This window comes from Planococcus citri, chromosome 4 (assembly GCF_950023065.1).
Source record: "Planococcus citri chromosome 4, ihPlaCitr1.1, whole genome shotgun sequence".
NCBI lineage: Eukaryota > Metazoa > Arthropoda > Insecta > Hemiptera > Pseudococcidae > Planococcus > Planococcus citri.
The window spans coordinates 8,512,983-8,528,922 of NC_088680.1; the positions used below are offsets into that span (position 1 = coordinate 8,512,983).

At 36.7% G+C, this 15,940-nt stretch overlaps 1 protein-coding gene across 1 annotated transcript in view; it reads left to right on the forward strand.

Moving 5' to 3' along the window:
* The first annotated feature begins 4,506 nt into the window (after positions 1-4,506).
* The window catches only part of LOC135844113 (thiamine transporter 1-like), a 108,033-nt gene continuing 96,599 nt past the window's right edge, over positions 4,507-15,940 (forward strand). Inside the window, exon 1 of the mRNA XM_065362226.1 lies at positions 4,507-5,274. The gene's annotated coding sequence lies outside the window, so the exon portion shown is untranslated. The remainder of the gene's footprint in view (positions 5,275-15,940) is intronic.

A 15,940-nucleotide genomic window follows, 5' to 3' on the forward strand; every position in this document is an offset into this window, starting at 1 on the left:
CTTTTTACCACGGCTGAGGACTTCTTCAACTTCTTCAGTAAGTGATAGAGGTGTCCCAATTTTTCTGATTTCTCCACGTTGCATTTCTGCATTTGGTGTTGTTTTTTTTTGTCAACTAGTAGGTATTTATTTTATATTTGACCAATTTTTCAACACAAACTTTCATTTAAAAAAAAATTATTTTCCATTGTAACTAATTATATGTTTTTTTAAAAATTTGACACGAGTTTCAGTTACACACATTTGTTTTTTTATTTGTATTTTGAGTAAATTTATAATTATAATAAAATAATAATGTTTTTATGCAAGTACATATTATTATTTTTCTTTTAATTGAAGAATGTATTTGAAGGTAGGTAGGTAGGTAGGTAGGTACTGTTAGGGCACTGTAACAGGGGGTATGCTAGTCCGCCATTTTCTTGCGAAAGCAAATTTTTTACTTATAGTCAAAAACTACAACATTTACAAAAATTTTACAAGATTCATTTTTTGTAAAAAATGAAATAATATGACCAATTTTGCAAAAATTTTGTAATTTCATGTAGGAGAACCTGAGATTTTGAAAAAATAAAAAAAAAGAATGAGAATTTTTTCGTTTTCTCATTTTTGTAGATTTTTTTAGGTTCTACATCTACAGCATGAAATTTCAATACCTACTTACTTTTGCATCCTTGGTCATGAGTATGACTCCTATTTCATTTTCCACAAAAAAATGACTCTATTAAAATTTTTGTTGACTTGAAAAAAATTAGCTTTCTCAAGAAAATGGCGGACCCTGAAGAGTGTGTACATACATATTAGTCCGGCATATGACAATAGGAGTAATTGCACCCCCCTCCCCCCGCCGATCCTCTGGGACAACTTTTTTCTTAAAGGGGACATCCTAAGGAACATTTTAAAGCAAACTTGCCAAAAAAAAAGTTGGCCTTACTTACAAAATGGCGGCCATTTTGATTGACAGGTCAGCCGAAATCGCAAATTTTGCGTTTTAACATAGGACTTGCACGAACTTTTTCAAACTTTACAAAGGTAGATCGAGAGATCATGCAACAATTTATCATTTGTCAAAATTTCAAGTGCTAAAGTGCGTTTTTCGAGTTTTGGTGAATTTTTGAAAATCGAATTTAGGCCAAAAATGAGGGAAAAAATCAAAATTTTACCAAATTGACCAAGAAAGCTGAAATTTGAGATATACCCTATTTTCGACATGCCAAATCGATTGGAAACGGTTTCAACCGCTTTTAAACAGTTCTGGAGCCTCCAGCAGATTTTTGAAACTCGAAATTACCACAAAATTCCATCAAATTGGAGTTGTAAAGCTGAAATTTATTCTATGTAAAAACCAATTTAAATACGCTACGAAGTACTGCAAGTGAATTTCAAGTCGTTTTGGATCCTCCAGCGACTTTTTGAAAATTCCTGAAGCTTCCAGCAGATTTTTGAAACTTTAAATTTTCACAAAATTTCATCAAATGGAGATGGAAAGCTGAAAGTTACTCTACAATCCAATTTTAACACCCTGTGAAGACGACTTCAGGTGGGTTCAAGTAATTTTAGGGCCTACAGCGACTTTTTTTTGAAAATTATTGGAGCCTCCAGCAGATTTTTTAAACTTTGAATTTTCACAAAATTTCATCAAAAATGGAGATGAAAAGCTGAAATTTACTCTACACTCCAATTTTAACACCCTCTGAAGACGACTTCAGGTGGGTTCAAGTCATCTTAGGGCCTCGACCAGCGACTTTCTTGAAAATTACTTGAGCCTCCAGTAGATTTTTGAAACTTGAAATTTCCCCAACATTAATAAAATTTATCAAATGGAGTTGGCAAGCTGAAATTTACTTCGCGGACTACATGGTGGTTTCAAATGGTTTTGAAGCTTCCAGCTACTTTTAGGAAATTTCAATTTTCCCAAAAAACTTCATACAACCTTTCAAAAAGTTGCTGGAGGTTCCAAAACAACTTGAAACTCACCAGCAGTCAACTTCGTAGCGTATTGAAATTAGTTTGCAGAATGAATTTCGACCCTCCATCTTAGTTTGATGACATTTTGAGGAAATTTCATGTTTCAAAAATCAACTGGAGGCTCCAGTAATTTTCGAAAACGTCTCTGGAGGCCCTAAAATGACTTGAACCCACCTGAAGTCGTCTTCAGAGGGTGTTAAAATTGGATTGTAGAGTAACTTTCAGCTTTCCATCTCCATTTGATGAAATTTTGTGAAAATTTAAAGTTTCAAAAATCTGCTGGAGGCTTTAGGAATTTTCAAAAAGTCGCTGGAGGATCCAAAATGACTTGAAATTCACCTGCAGTACTTCGTAGCGTATTGAAATTAGTTTTTAGAATAAATTTTAGCTTTACAACTCCAATTTGATAGAATTTTGTGGGAATTTCGAGTTTCAAAAATCAGCTGGAGGCTCCAGAACTGCTCAAAACGGGGTGAAACCGTTTCCAATCGATTTGGCATTTCGAAAATAGGGCATATCGCAAATTTCAGCTTTCTCGGCCAATTTGGTAAAATTTTGATTTTCCCCCTCATTTTTGGCCTAATTCGATTTTCAAAAATTCACCAAAAATCGAAAAACGCACTTTAGCACTTGAAATTTTGACAGGTGATAAATTTTTGCATGATCTTTCGATCTACCTTTGTAAAGATTGAAAAAGTTCGTGCAAGTCCTATGTTAAAACGCAAAATCTGCGATTTCGGCTGACCTGTCAATCAAAATGGCCGCCATTTTGTAAGTAAGGCCAACTTTTTTTGTGGCAAGTTTGCTTTAAAATCTTCCTTAGGATGTCCCCTTTAAGAAAAAAGTTGTCCCAGAGGATCGGCGGGGGGGGGGGGGGGTGCAATTACTCCTATTGTCATATGCCGGACAATATATGAAAAAAATGACAATCATTATGAAGAATACAATAAACCAATCAAAACTTCCAAGAGTATAGACTGGCTTAATTAATAAGAGCAATTCCACCAGTCTTGTTTTTTTAATTTTTTTTTTTTTTTTTTAAATTCAAACTCAAAAAATACCAAAATTAGAAGTACGCAAAGGATATTTTTTTGGAGAAAATTGGTATTGGATTTTCTCAATTAAAAGAACTAAATTGATTTGAAAAAAAGTTGAAAACAACACTTTTTCTTTCCTTTTAAATTAGTGCAGCTCCTTCAAGTTTCAAAGATAGGTCATACTTATGTGCAAAAAAACCGTTTTTCCTTCAAGTTTGAGGATACTTGAGATGTGAAAGCACCTTTTTTGTCGATATTTGTTAAGACGTGAGGTTATTAAATTTTCTTTTCTGCGTGGTCATTTTGTTTGATTCTAAAATATATAGTTGGTGGAGGGGGGGATTCAAAAAGTTTCCTTTCGTCCTCTTCAATACAATATTCACTTTCCCACCCCCACAAAACATTCCTTCAACACCAAAGTTATACGATGAGTAATAATTTTCAACAAATAATAAAAAACAAAAAACAAAGCTCGGTGTATCGCGAAACAACGTTATTGTTACGTATTTCGTTACATAATTAAAGCGCATTCTATCGTTCAAAACTATAATCATTCTTATCAGTTGACCAGGATGACAGCTTTTTTGCAATCGTTTGGAAAAAAATGCACATTGCACCACCATCCTTCTGCACGTTCAGTTCTTCGCTCGACGACTCTTTTTCTCAATTTTTATATTTTTTAAACTACTTCAGAATGTTTTCAACAAATACCAGTGCTGCTTAGCGAGGCAATTTTCAAAATTCTGATCCAAATAGGTATAATTTTTTCGACACTAGCGTACTGTACGAGGAACCCTACACGAGTAATTTCTCACATCGAGTACCACCAAAATCAACACCTACCTACCTTATATTAGAATCAGTCCCTTGAAAAAAAAAAACGAGTTCTCCAGCCGTCTCTTTGGAAAAAGGCCATCGACCCCTAGACCCATACAGATCCATTCATTCATTCATCCACTCTCAAACCTCAATCGTCTACTACCAGATTCTACGAGCCCCCTCATCGAGTACGAAACTCGTTTCTCGATGAGACCTTCGTCCTTCACACACCACCAACAAAAAAAATCCGTCTAGATCCTCATCACCCCTCTTTCCCCCAATTTCGATGCATTATACCGGCGCTTCCGCTCATTCAATGGCTGCCTACACTACGCAGAGTCTATTTACTCCTCGTATTTCTCACTACAATGACTACAGTACGACCGACGACGACGGCACACCGCCAAAACACATTCACAAAATAGCAAACCGAGGGCTTAGGAGGGCGTCCGGGGGGGTCGCGTCGAGTCGCTGCCGCTACGTCACACGACGACGTCGTCGACGTCGGTGGCGGCGGATTCGGCAATCGGGAACGGGGAATTTACGCAGGTACGAATTTGACGCGGACGCGGACGCAGAGTCGTGGTCGCGGGTCGGGTCGGCCCTCTGCACAGAGGGGGGTACGGTTCCGGTACCCATTTAAGAAATACAACGACGTAAAAAGGGCGAGCGAGTATTTGCTTACATAACAATGTACCTTCGTTGGCGGCCGCATCGGCATATCTTATCATTCGTACTTTTTATAGGTTATCTGTACGTTTTCACGCGTGGTGCTGTTTCGAGTCGCGAGTGTGCACGCGAGCCCGAGCCAGAGCTCGAGATTCGAGATTTTCCAAAGCTTTTTCTTCGGTGGTTTTTTCATTTTTTTTCGAGTTCGAGTTCGGCTTCTCATCTCGCCAGTATATAGTGCTGAGTTCGAAAAATTTTTGAGCACTTTGCCCACCAAAAAATAATTCTCAAGTGCTGATAGTGGTCCTCGTACTCGTCCTCCTCTCGTTGTTATTGTTTATTATAGTCCATCCCCTTCTCCCCCCCCCCAGCAACTTGGAATATCGCGCGTCGTTTGTATATTTTTATTATTACAAATTTTTCACGTGGTGTTCGCTTCGCTTCGCGACGACCATGATTATCAGTATTTTGAAAAATCCTCCATCGTCGCCAGTCGTCGTAGTCATCGCGATATCGTCGTCCTATTCGTATCTGTATCGTACTACGTCATGAATCACAATCATAATCGTATCACTTGACGTACTGTGTGAATTATTTTCTTGTTTTGTTTTTGTTTTTTTTTTAATTTACCCAATTTTTTTCCTCGTCGTCGTTTTTCTCACACCCAAGGGGGGTCCACACACAGTGAAGTGTATTTTTTTTCATTATTATCGCAATATTCTACTGGGAAATCATCTCGTCGTCGTACAACTGCAGAAACCGACCTGAAATTTTCTTCAATTTAGTGAGTATCTGAGCTAATTTTTTTTTTCTCTGTGACGCAATATTCTCGTAGCTCAATTTGCTTCATATGATTAGTGCTCAATTTACAGTCCTGCCCCCCCCCATCTCGACCATGGCGCTAGAAAATCATGGCCATTGCCACGGTTTATTTATAAATAAAACGATACGTTTGATTATTATTATTACTACGTTAAATTACGCGGTTAAAAAGCTCACGTTGCTTATCAATGATACGCGATAATCCGATCAATGGACGAGATCATCGGGTAATATCGTTCTTATACGTACATATTTACGACGAATGCATCAAAATTCAAAAAACATGGTTTTTTTCTATTTCTACACAACACGTAAAGAGTTCTATCGGTACTACTAAAGCACTATTAGTATTTTCCCATAGATAATACCTCTAGTACTATGTCACATAGAATTGTAAATGTACTTCCTCTTTTTCATACACCTAATTGGGTAGTACCTGCACCGAGCACAGATAATGGCTACTTACATACATTATTAGAAGTACCTATCTATATAGAGTGATAAAGCCAGCAAATGTGGAAATATTGTTTTATGTTGTAGGTACTTCGCTATACCTACTCTACTGTTTAAAAAAATGCAATATTATTATGCATTTTTATTTACCATGCGCTATTTTTTGATCGTTTTTAGCAGCGTGTATTTTCTCATGGCATGGCATGGCATGGCATATTATACACAGGGTCTCGTGGCGTTGTATAGTTGTACAATATACGTAACAACACGAGCACGAGCACACTTATATAGCGCTATAATCACGCCTAGACTTCATTGATTTTTTTCCTCACGCTTCTCTCTTTTCATTCTGCTGTAGCTGTACGTATACTACTACTACTACTACCTCTTTCTGTGACTGACTATATGACTGTGCTGTGTGTGTGTGGTGTGCTCGTCGTATATACGATACGATATGTATACGTACTCGTACACATAGTATGTAGTATTAGAGTAACGTGCTTCTGTGTTTTGTATTATACGAGTACCTATGTACTATGTGTGTATTGTAGGCTGTATAGTGTATAGTGAGCTGGCTGTGCTGATGGCTGGCTGGCCCTTTTTTCCCTTCACGTTTTTCCAATCGAGCTGGGTATCTCTTATCACTACGAGATACTCACGTGTGTGTATATTTTGAAGCATTTTTTGTGTTTTTTTTTTTTTTTTTTCGGATGAAGATGAGATAAAATTTCGAATTTCGAAAGCCTATGAGAAGGAGAGTGAAGGGTGGCAGGAGAGGGTGACATTAATGACATACTATAAGGCCGCTTTGACGCCACGCCGACGACCACCACGTTGACGCCGCCGTCATCACGTTCAATGACACCTTAAACTGACTTTTGAAGTGTATACATTTTTATAATGTTGTTGTTATTTGGTTTTTTTGATGGTGTGTTTACCGATTCGAGGCTGCACTGGGGCTGAATATTGGTTTATTTTACATTTTTTTTGAGCTATAGTCTCTCATAGTCCGGCATATGACAATAGGAGTAATTGCGACCCCCCCCCCCCACCCGGCCGATCCTCCGGGACAACTTTTTTCTGAAAGGGGACATCCTAAGGAACATTTTAAAGCAAACTTTCCAAAAAAAAAGTTGGCCTTACTTGCGTTTTAACATAGGACTTGCACGAACTTTTTCAAACTTTACAAAGGTAGATCGAAAGATCATGCAAAAATTTATCACCTGTCAAAATTTCAAGTGCTAAAGTGCGTTTTTCGATTTTTGGTGAATTTTTGAAAATCCAATTTAGGTAAAAATGAGGGAAAAAATCTAAATTTTACCAAATTGACCAAGAAAGCTGAAATTTGGGATATACCCTATTTTCTACATGCCAAATCGATTGGAAACTGTTTCAACTCGTTTTGAGCAGTTCTGGAGCCTCCAGCAGATTTTTGAAACTCGAAATTCCCATAAAATTCCATCAAATTGGAGTTGTAAAGCTAAAATTTATTCTAAAAACTAAATTTTCACAAAATTTCATCAAATGGAGATGGAAAGCTGAAATTTACTCTACACTACAATTTTAACACCCTCTGAAGACGACTTCAGGTGGGTTCAAATCATTTTAGAGCCTCCAGCGACTTTTTTTGAAAATTACTGGAGCCTCCAGCCGATTTTTGAAACTTTCAATTTTCACAAAATTACATCAAATGGAGATGGAAATTTGAAATTTTCTCTACACTACAATTTTAACACCCTCTGAAGATGACTTCAGGTGGGTTCAAGTCATTTTGGGCCTCCAGCAACTTTTTTGAAAATTACTGGAGCCTCCAGTAGATTTTTGAAACTTGAAATTTCCCAAACATTAATTTATCAAATGGAGTTGGCAACCTGAAATTTACTTCGCAGACTACATGGTGGTTTCAAATGGTTTTGAATCTTCCAGCTACTTTTAGGAAATTTCAATTTTCCAAAAAAACGTCATACAACCTTTCAAAAAGTTGCTGGAGGCTCCAAAACGACCTGAAAATCACCAGCAGTCAACTTCGTAGCGCATTGAAATTAGTTTGCAGAATGAATTTCGACTCTCCATCTCAACCTACTGGAGACTCCAGTAATTTTCAAAAAAGTCGCTGGAGGCTCTAAAATGACTTGAACCCACCTGAAATCGTCTTCAGAGGGTGTTAAAATTTTAATGTAGAGTAAATTTCAGCTTTCCATCTCCATTTGATGAAATTTTGTAAAAATTTAAAGTTTCAAAAATCAGCTGGAGGCTTCAGGAATTTTCAAAAAGTCGCTGGAGGCTCCAAAACGACTTGAAATTCACCTGCAATACTTCGTAGCGTATTGAAATCAGTTTTTAGAATAAATTTCAGCTTTATATACAACTCCAATTTGATGGAATTTTGTGGGAATTTCGAGTTTCGAAAATCTGCTGGAGGCTCCAGAACTGCTCAAACGGGTTGAGACCGTTTCCAATCGATTTGGCATATCGAAAATAGGGTATCTCCCAAGTTTCAGCTTTCTTGGTCAATTTGGTAAAATTTTGATTTTTTCACTCATTTTTGGCCTAAATTGGATTTTCAAAAATTCACCAAAAATCGAAAAACGCACATTAGTACTTGAAATTTTGACAGGTGATGAATTTTTGCATGACTCTTCGATCTACCTTTGTAAGGTTTGAAAAACTTCGTGCAAGTCTTATGTTGAAACGCGAAATCTGCGATTTCGGCTGACCTGTCAATCAAAATGACCGCCATTTTGTATGTAAGGCCAACTATTTTTTGGGCAAGTTTGCTTTAAAATGTTCCTTAGGATGTCCCCTTGAAGAAAAAAGTTGTCCCGGTGGATCGGCCGGAGGGGGGGGGGGTGCAATTACTCCTATTGTCGTATGCCGGACTATCAGCATGGCTCACTGTGTCCTCAATTTGAAAATAAAACCAACGATTAGGGGAATACTGAAGGGTTGAATTCAAAAAACAAAAAATGAATCTGTAATCGAATTCAGTGAGTTCGAATTAGTTGGAGTCGACGTATCGTGTCAAATTTTCAGAATTTTTCAACACTTGTGTCTAAGTTTGGGGTGGAGGAAGGGTTGGAGGAGAGTTGAAGGGTCGTATCCCAAAAATGAGTACATATTTGAACTCCGCGCCCTGTAAAACCTAACAAACAATACGTCACACGTGATTTTCATTTTTTTGCTATTTTGACCACATTTCATTAAGGGAAGTGTTAGGGAGGGGGGGATCGGGTCGGTAAAGTCGGATCGAAAAAATAATTAGATAAATATTTTCAACTCAGCGTCATTCATAGAATAAGCAGCACTCAATCCATCACTTCCTTTTTGCTTTTTTTTTTGGTCAAATATTAATTAAATTGGGGACCCTGGTTAGTGCCCTCTAGAGGTATTGAGAGCCACATTTTGAAAATTAGCCTGTTTGCAAACAAGACAGAAATAAGAAGTGTTTAATGAATTTTTATCAAAAATCGAGCTTTCGTCTGGAAAGTTGAAAGTTCAAATACCTCCAAATTCGAACATTTTTTTTGAATCAGGAATCTCAATAGCTTCTAGTCGGGGGGCCCGCATAAGGATCACCTGCACCCCCTGCCGATTCTCCGGGACAACTTTTTTCTTAAAGGGGAAGTCCTAAGGAACATTTCTAGCCCTTGTCGAATTTTGGCCAAAATGTGAGAAAAAAATCAAAATTTTACCAAATTGACCTAGAAATTTGAAATTTGGTATATATTCTATTTTCGACCTGCCAAATCGATTGGAAACTGTTTCAAACCGTTTTGAGCAGTTCTGGAGCCTCCAGCACATTTTTGAAACTCGAAATTCTCACAAAATTTCATCAAATGGAGTCGAAAGCCGAAATTCATTCTGCAAACTAATTTCAATACGCTATGAAGTCGACTGCAGGTGATTTTCAAGTCGTTTTGGAGCCTCCAGCGATTTTTTGAAAATTACTGGAACCTCCAGCAGATTTTTGAAACTTGAAATTTCCCCAAAATTTCATCAAATGGGGTTAGCAAGCTGAAATTAACTCTGTACTTCAATTTTAACACCTTCTGAAGACGACTTCAGGCGAGTTCAAGTAATTTTGGAACAACCAGTGACTTTTTGAAAAGTTTCATCGCGTTTTTAGGAGAATTGAAATTTCGAAAAAGTAACTGGAAGTTTCAAAACCACTTGAAACCACCATGCAGTCGACTTCATATTGTATTGAAATTAGTTTGCAGAGTAAATTTCGGCTTGCTAACCCCATTTGATGAAATTTTGGGGAAATTCCAAGTTTCAAAAATCTACTGGAGGCTCCAGTAATTTTCAAAAAATCGCTGGAGGCTCCAAAACGACTTGAAAAATCACCTGCAGTTGACTTCATAGCGTATTGAAATTAGTTTGCAGAATGAATTTCGGCTTTCAACTCCATTTGATGAAATTTTGTGAGAATTTCCAAGTTTCAAAAATCTACTGGAGGCTCCAGTAATTTTCAAAAAATCGCTGGAGGCTCCAAAACGACTTGAAAATCACCTGCAGTCGACTTCATAGCGTATTGAAATTAGTTTGCAGAATGAATTTCGGCTTTCAACTCCATTTGATGAAATTTTGTGAGAATTTCCAGTTTCAAAAATCTGCTGGAGGCTCCAGAACTGCTCAAAACGGTTTGAAACAGTTTCCAATCGATTTGGCAGGTCGAAAATAGGATATATCCCAAATTTCAGATTTCTAGGTCAATTTGGTAAAATTTTGATTTTTCTCTCACATTTTGGCCAAAACTCGATTTTTGAAAATTCACCAAAAATCGAAAAAGGCACTTTAGCACTTGAAATTTTGACAAGCAATGAATTTTTGCCAGCTCTTTGTGACGGTAGGGGATGCGCCCACAGCTTCCACCTAAAGGGAAGATGTGTTCCTGCGGAGTGGCTGCACTGCTTAAGTAGTGCACTCTGTCGGTTTAGTTCGAGTATAGCCACTCTGCCATTAGAGACGTTACAAACGTTAAGTATTTTTTCACTGGTGTTCCGGTACGGATGCATTTCAGAGCTTCCACTTGCAATCGACATTGCAAGTGCCTTTTTATAATGATTAGTGTGTCTTTTTTGTATTTAATCGATTCGGTTTTATATCAGAGATATGTACAAATAAAGCATAACACTTCATTTGCGGTCTATGATCATTTATGCGGTGTTTCGTCACCTTTGCTGTTCGATGTACTTTCGTAAGGTCATCAGTAGAGTTTGGGTTCCCTGGGCTTAACTATATGCTGAATAGCACTGGGCTTTCCCTCTGTAAACCAAGGAGAGTCCCAGCTATCACATCTTTCGATCTACCTTTGTCCGGTTTAAAAAATTCCGTGAAAGTCGTATGTTGGAACGCAAAACCTGCGATTTCGGCTGACCTGTCAATCAAAAAGGCCGCCATTTTGTAAGTAGGGCCACTTTTTTTTGAGAACAAGGGTTAGAAATGTTCCTTAGGACTTCCCCTTTAAGAAAAAAGTTGTCCCGGAGAATCGGCAGGGGGGTGCAGGTGATTATTATGCGGGCCCCCCGACTATTTGTACCCAACCGCAATCCTCATTAAAAAAAAAAAAAAGATTAGGGGACTTCTGAGATTGATTCGAACTCAGCGACCTCAAATCAGTTAGTAGGAATCAACACAATATGTCATTTTCTCATTTTACTCCAAATTTTCATGATTTTTTGGATTTTCCCCAAAATTCAAGAAGGGGAGGCTGGAGGGGCATGGAGAGATGGCACTAGAAAAATGAGGCGATATTTTTTGAACTCAGAACCCTAAAAAACCTAATAAACGATACGTCATACGTTAATTTGAATTTTTTGTCATTTCAAGCCTTCTTAAGAGCGCTGGTGGTGGTTCGAAGGTTCAGAGAGGTCCGATCAAAAATATGTAGCTTCATTAAAAAATGTTTGTACCTGACTGGCCAAAATTAGGGACCTCAGCTCTCCTCTCGGGGTGTTTGGATCTTATTTTGAAAGTTATTTCATTACAAACCAGATAAAAATGTGTTTCAAACTTAATTTTTCCACATTTTTAGTGAAAAATTGAGCTTTTATCTTCAAAGTTGAAAGCCACTTCATTTTTGAATTTTTTTAAAGGGGGGGGGGGGGTAATCGAAATGGAAGCCCTTGTGCCCTCAAGCCCTCAGAGTTGACACCTTTTTCAAGAACTACATATTAGTTTGAAAATGTTTTTGATGATTTTCTTCAATCAAATTAAATTTTGAAATGATACTGAATCTTCAATATTCGAAATCGTTATGAAACATTGAGCTATCATCATTTTGAATGATTCAAATTCAAGATTTTCATGCTTAATGACTGTTCGAACCTCCGCAAACAGATTTGTTCCAAGTTCAAACAACGACCCTTCCCCCTCGGGCCTCCCTTTTTCGAAATTTGTAAATACATACTTATGGTGAAAAACTTCTTGAAAATTTTAGCTACTCAATTTGAAAATAAAGTTGGGCTCGAAGCTTCCAAAATTAAAAAAAAAACCTTAAATGTCATAAAAAAATCAGGTTCAAAAAATCACAATTCCAAATAATCCCTTTTTCAACCCCTCCTCCTTTCGTACTTACTTCCAAGTAATGTTAGCCTTCCAGTACAGACAGTCGATACAAAATTTGAAAATTCAATTTCTCTGTCAGAATTCCTCGATATAACCCCAATTTCAAAAAAAAAACCTTCCCTGTTCTTCAAGTTATTCAAGTCTTTCATTATACACTACTTCCAGAATTTAAAAAAAAAATTCAAAATAAAATATTGACCTTCCTTTAGGTACCTACCTAGTACCTACAGAGTTTAAATTTTTCAACAAATTCTTGGGGGTAGGAGAGATTTTTTCCCCTAAAAAAAGGAAGTGGATTACATACATTTTGACAAAAGAGTGGAAAATTCTTGAAAAATGTTCAACGTTCATAGACTTCTTTTTCATTCCATTTTTGGTGGTGGGGGGGGGGGTTTGGAAGACTGATTTTTTGGGTTTTGTGATCTCTGAACAGGGAGGAGCCAACGTTGTATAATTGGACGAAGTTTTTCAGTGAAAGTGGAATTATTCAGAAAAGTTTCATTGTGAAAATTGAGCTTTTCAAAAAATGTTACCAAATTTTTCTGTTTTTTTTTCACATTTGAGGCTCTCCCACTTTTTTTTTGAACATATGGGGGATAAAAAAATTGAGAATTATCTCCTCATCAAACGCAACAACCTCGGGGTGTAGAAGCATAAAACATTCGAGGTAGGTACTTTGAACCTTCAAAAGTTGGGCAATTTTTGGAAATCAGTTGTTGATCAGGAGGTAACAATCGAAAAGTCTTAATTCTGATTTTTTCAAAGTTTTCAACACAGCAGCGTTCATTAATTTTGTACTGGTTATGAAAATGTAAGCTTTATATTCGTCTCCAAAGTTAAGCAAATTTTTGAATTTTTCAAAGATTAACCCCTATGATTAAATCTCCTACATACTTGTAAATTTCCATCTTCTTTGAAGACAATGAAAAACCAAAAACAAATCTCAAAAAACACCACCAGAATTATTTTTAAACATTCAAATTCACTCCATTTTTCTTGAAAACTCAAGATTTGATCAAATCGGTGTAAAAATTTGGATCTTGGCTCAAACCCCATTTTCAACCAATCCAATCCGAATTATTCTGATTTTGAGCAGTTCCAGAATATTCAACAAATTTTCAGATTTTTCAATTTTAGAAAATTTTTCCACACACAAAAAGAAGTCAAAACAAAATTCTTTGCTTTTTTCAATCAATATTATTTCGCATTAGTTTTTCGTTATTCAAAAGTTTTGTTTTAAAATCATTTTAAGCGTATTCGGTGAGATTTGGCGTAAATTTCGCGACATTATATCAATGTTAAATAAATTTTGATAATTTTCAGTGATTTATATCAGTTTTGCTATTTCAATTTCTTGATTTTTGGGGAATTTTCAAAAATTAAAATTTGGTCTAGGTATTTTTTTAAAAATTGACAGCAAGAAAAAAAACCAAAATACGAGTAATATCCTATTTTCAATTTTTCAAAATCGACAACAGTGACCAAAAAATTGATACCACAGAATCCCTAATGCCATCTTTTAGGATTGGACCATTTTTTTCCAATACCTCCAGGTTGAGTAGAAGCCAGAACGAAAAAAGCACAATTTTTTGAAAACCTTTTTGAGAACGTATACCTCTTTGCCAGAGCTACCTTCGGGTCCAATTTTTTTCCGGGAAATTTCCAACTCAAAATGAATTATTACTGTTGTCGCCTTGTCGCAGCAATCAAACTTTTTGGATTGAAGAGGATTTTTTCCAAAGAAACAGACTTCCAAAAAGTCGCACTGATTCACAAAATGGTACATACATATTTCGGGAACCTTGATTCCAACAAGAATGTTTTTATCGTTTTGGTTTGGAATTGGACAATACACCAAAATCACAACTCCAAAAACCGACGATCCCTATAATTATGGCTACATCCCGAAGTGTTCGATTCGATAAGAAGACTCAAATTGAATTGAACTGCGAGATAAGAATAAGATTAATTTTCTTCATTTTGGTCGGCTTATTGGCAGATTATTGAGGAAAATCTGCTCGAGTTCTTATTAATTTTGAAACAATGAAAGCTTTCTGTTTCAAAAAAAAAAAAAAAAAAAAAAAACTATCACACAATCTCGAATTCATTCTGTAAAACTTTTATCGAAAAGTGGATTTTCCAAACTCAAGTTCTTGGCAATCCCTGTATGACTTTTTAGGGCAGGTAATTTTTACAATCCAACCTTTAATACTTTCCTAACAATTTCCATACATACTTAAAAGGTAAAGGAACCACAAAAACAAAAAACAAAATGGCAAACAAAGGGGTCACAGGGTCACCCAACCTTGACCCTAGCCTTCCTCAACGATGACTGCAACGTTCGCATAGTTTTTACATTATCAATATATCTACGTACTAAAAATAAATAAAGAAATAGTGCGTTAAATACTCTAATACGTAGTTCTGACAGCGAACTTCCTATTTCTTATACCTAGGTACGAGTATTATCGCGATTACCTAAATATACCTAGGTAAACACCTGCCTTGCCCAGCCCGAATATCGTTACCGCGAGTTTGTTTACTGTGTATATTTGCTACTACTGCTGATAGTGATAATGTATGTAGTCTGATACGACATTGTCATGGGCTACGATGACGGCTGCGTCTTCCCCAAACTGGTTTCAGCTGTTCGATTATTTGATTATTCATTATACATACCTTCATAACGTACTTTTACCCCCAAATATACAAAGTACGTGGGTCTTGGACACCTCAAAAGCCTGTTTTTTTTTTCGTCGTCGGGGTAGATCAGACGATGGAGCAGCGATCCAAATTCGTACGATTTTCCAAAATTACCCACCAATTTAAGAAGTGATTCGGGACTTATCCTCTCAAAAATTGAAAAAATAATCACAAGCATTCGAGACCCCACTTTTTTCCTCTCTAATGAAAAATCTACAAAAAAATATGAGAATTTCACATCAAATTTCATTACATTTAGCATCAATGTCACAGCTTCCCTATTGTACTAATTACTCTCGACCATATAATCGTCTCTTACACACCTGTATCGCATTAAAAAATACCAAAAAAACTTCTCCCAACACATCTGGTAATTATCCATCGAACGTTAAAATATCCTACAACCAACCACCTTAATTATACAAAATAATCGATCAACCAGAAGCGCAAACAAAACAAAATAAAATCCACTCCACCAAAACTCGAGTATACCATACTCGTCCGCGAAGCTAATTGGATTTCGAAATATTTTATCGTCTATATCGTCTAATCTTCATTAGGTAGTAGGTACACCAAACCGTCAGCGATACTTCTCTATGTATACACAATCCCAAAAAACACCCCTCTTCGTTGCCCCCTTCCGCCATCATCTCATCACCTTAAATAAGGCTAATTCTCGTGTATAGTATGAACCAGAACTTCGAGCTTCGAGCTTAGGTGAATTTCAAAACCTCGTCGCAGTAAATTGATATCCTTTTTCCGAGCAACGACGACGGTCGAGCCACAACCATAAATTTCCGCTCGACAAGATCAAAATATATACTAACTACCAACAGGAATCTGTGTTGTTTCTGTATTACCAATTCTATGAATAGTAAATCTACGAGTATATTGTAGACTCA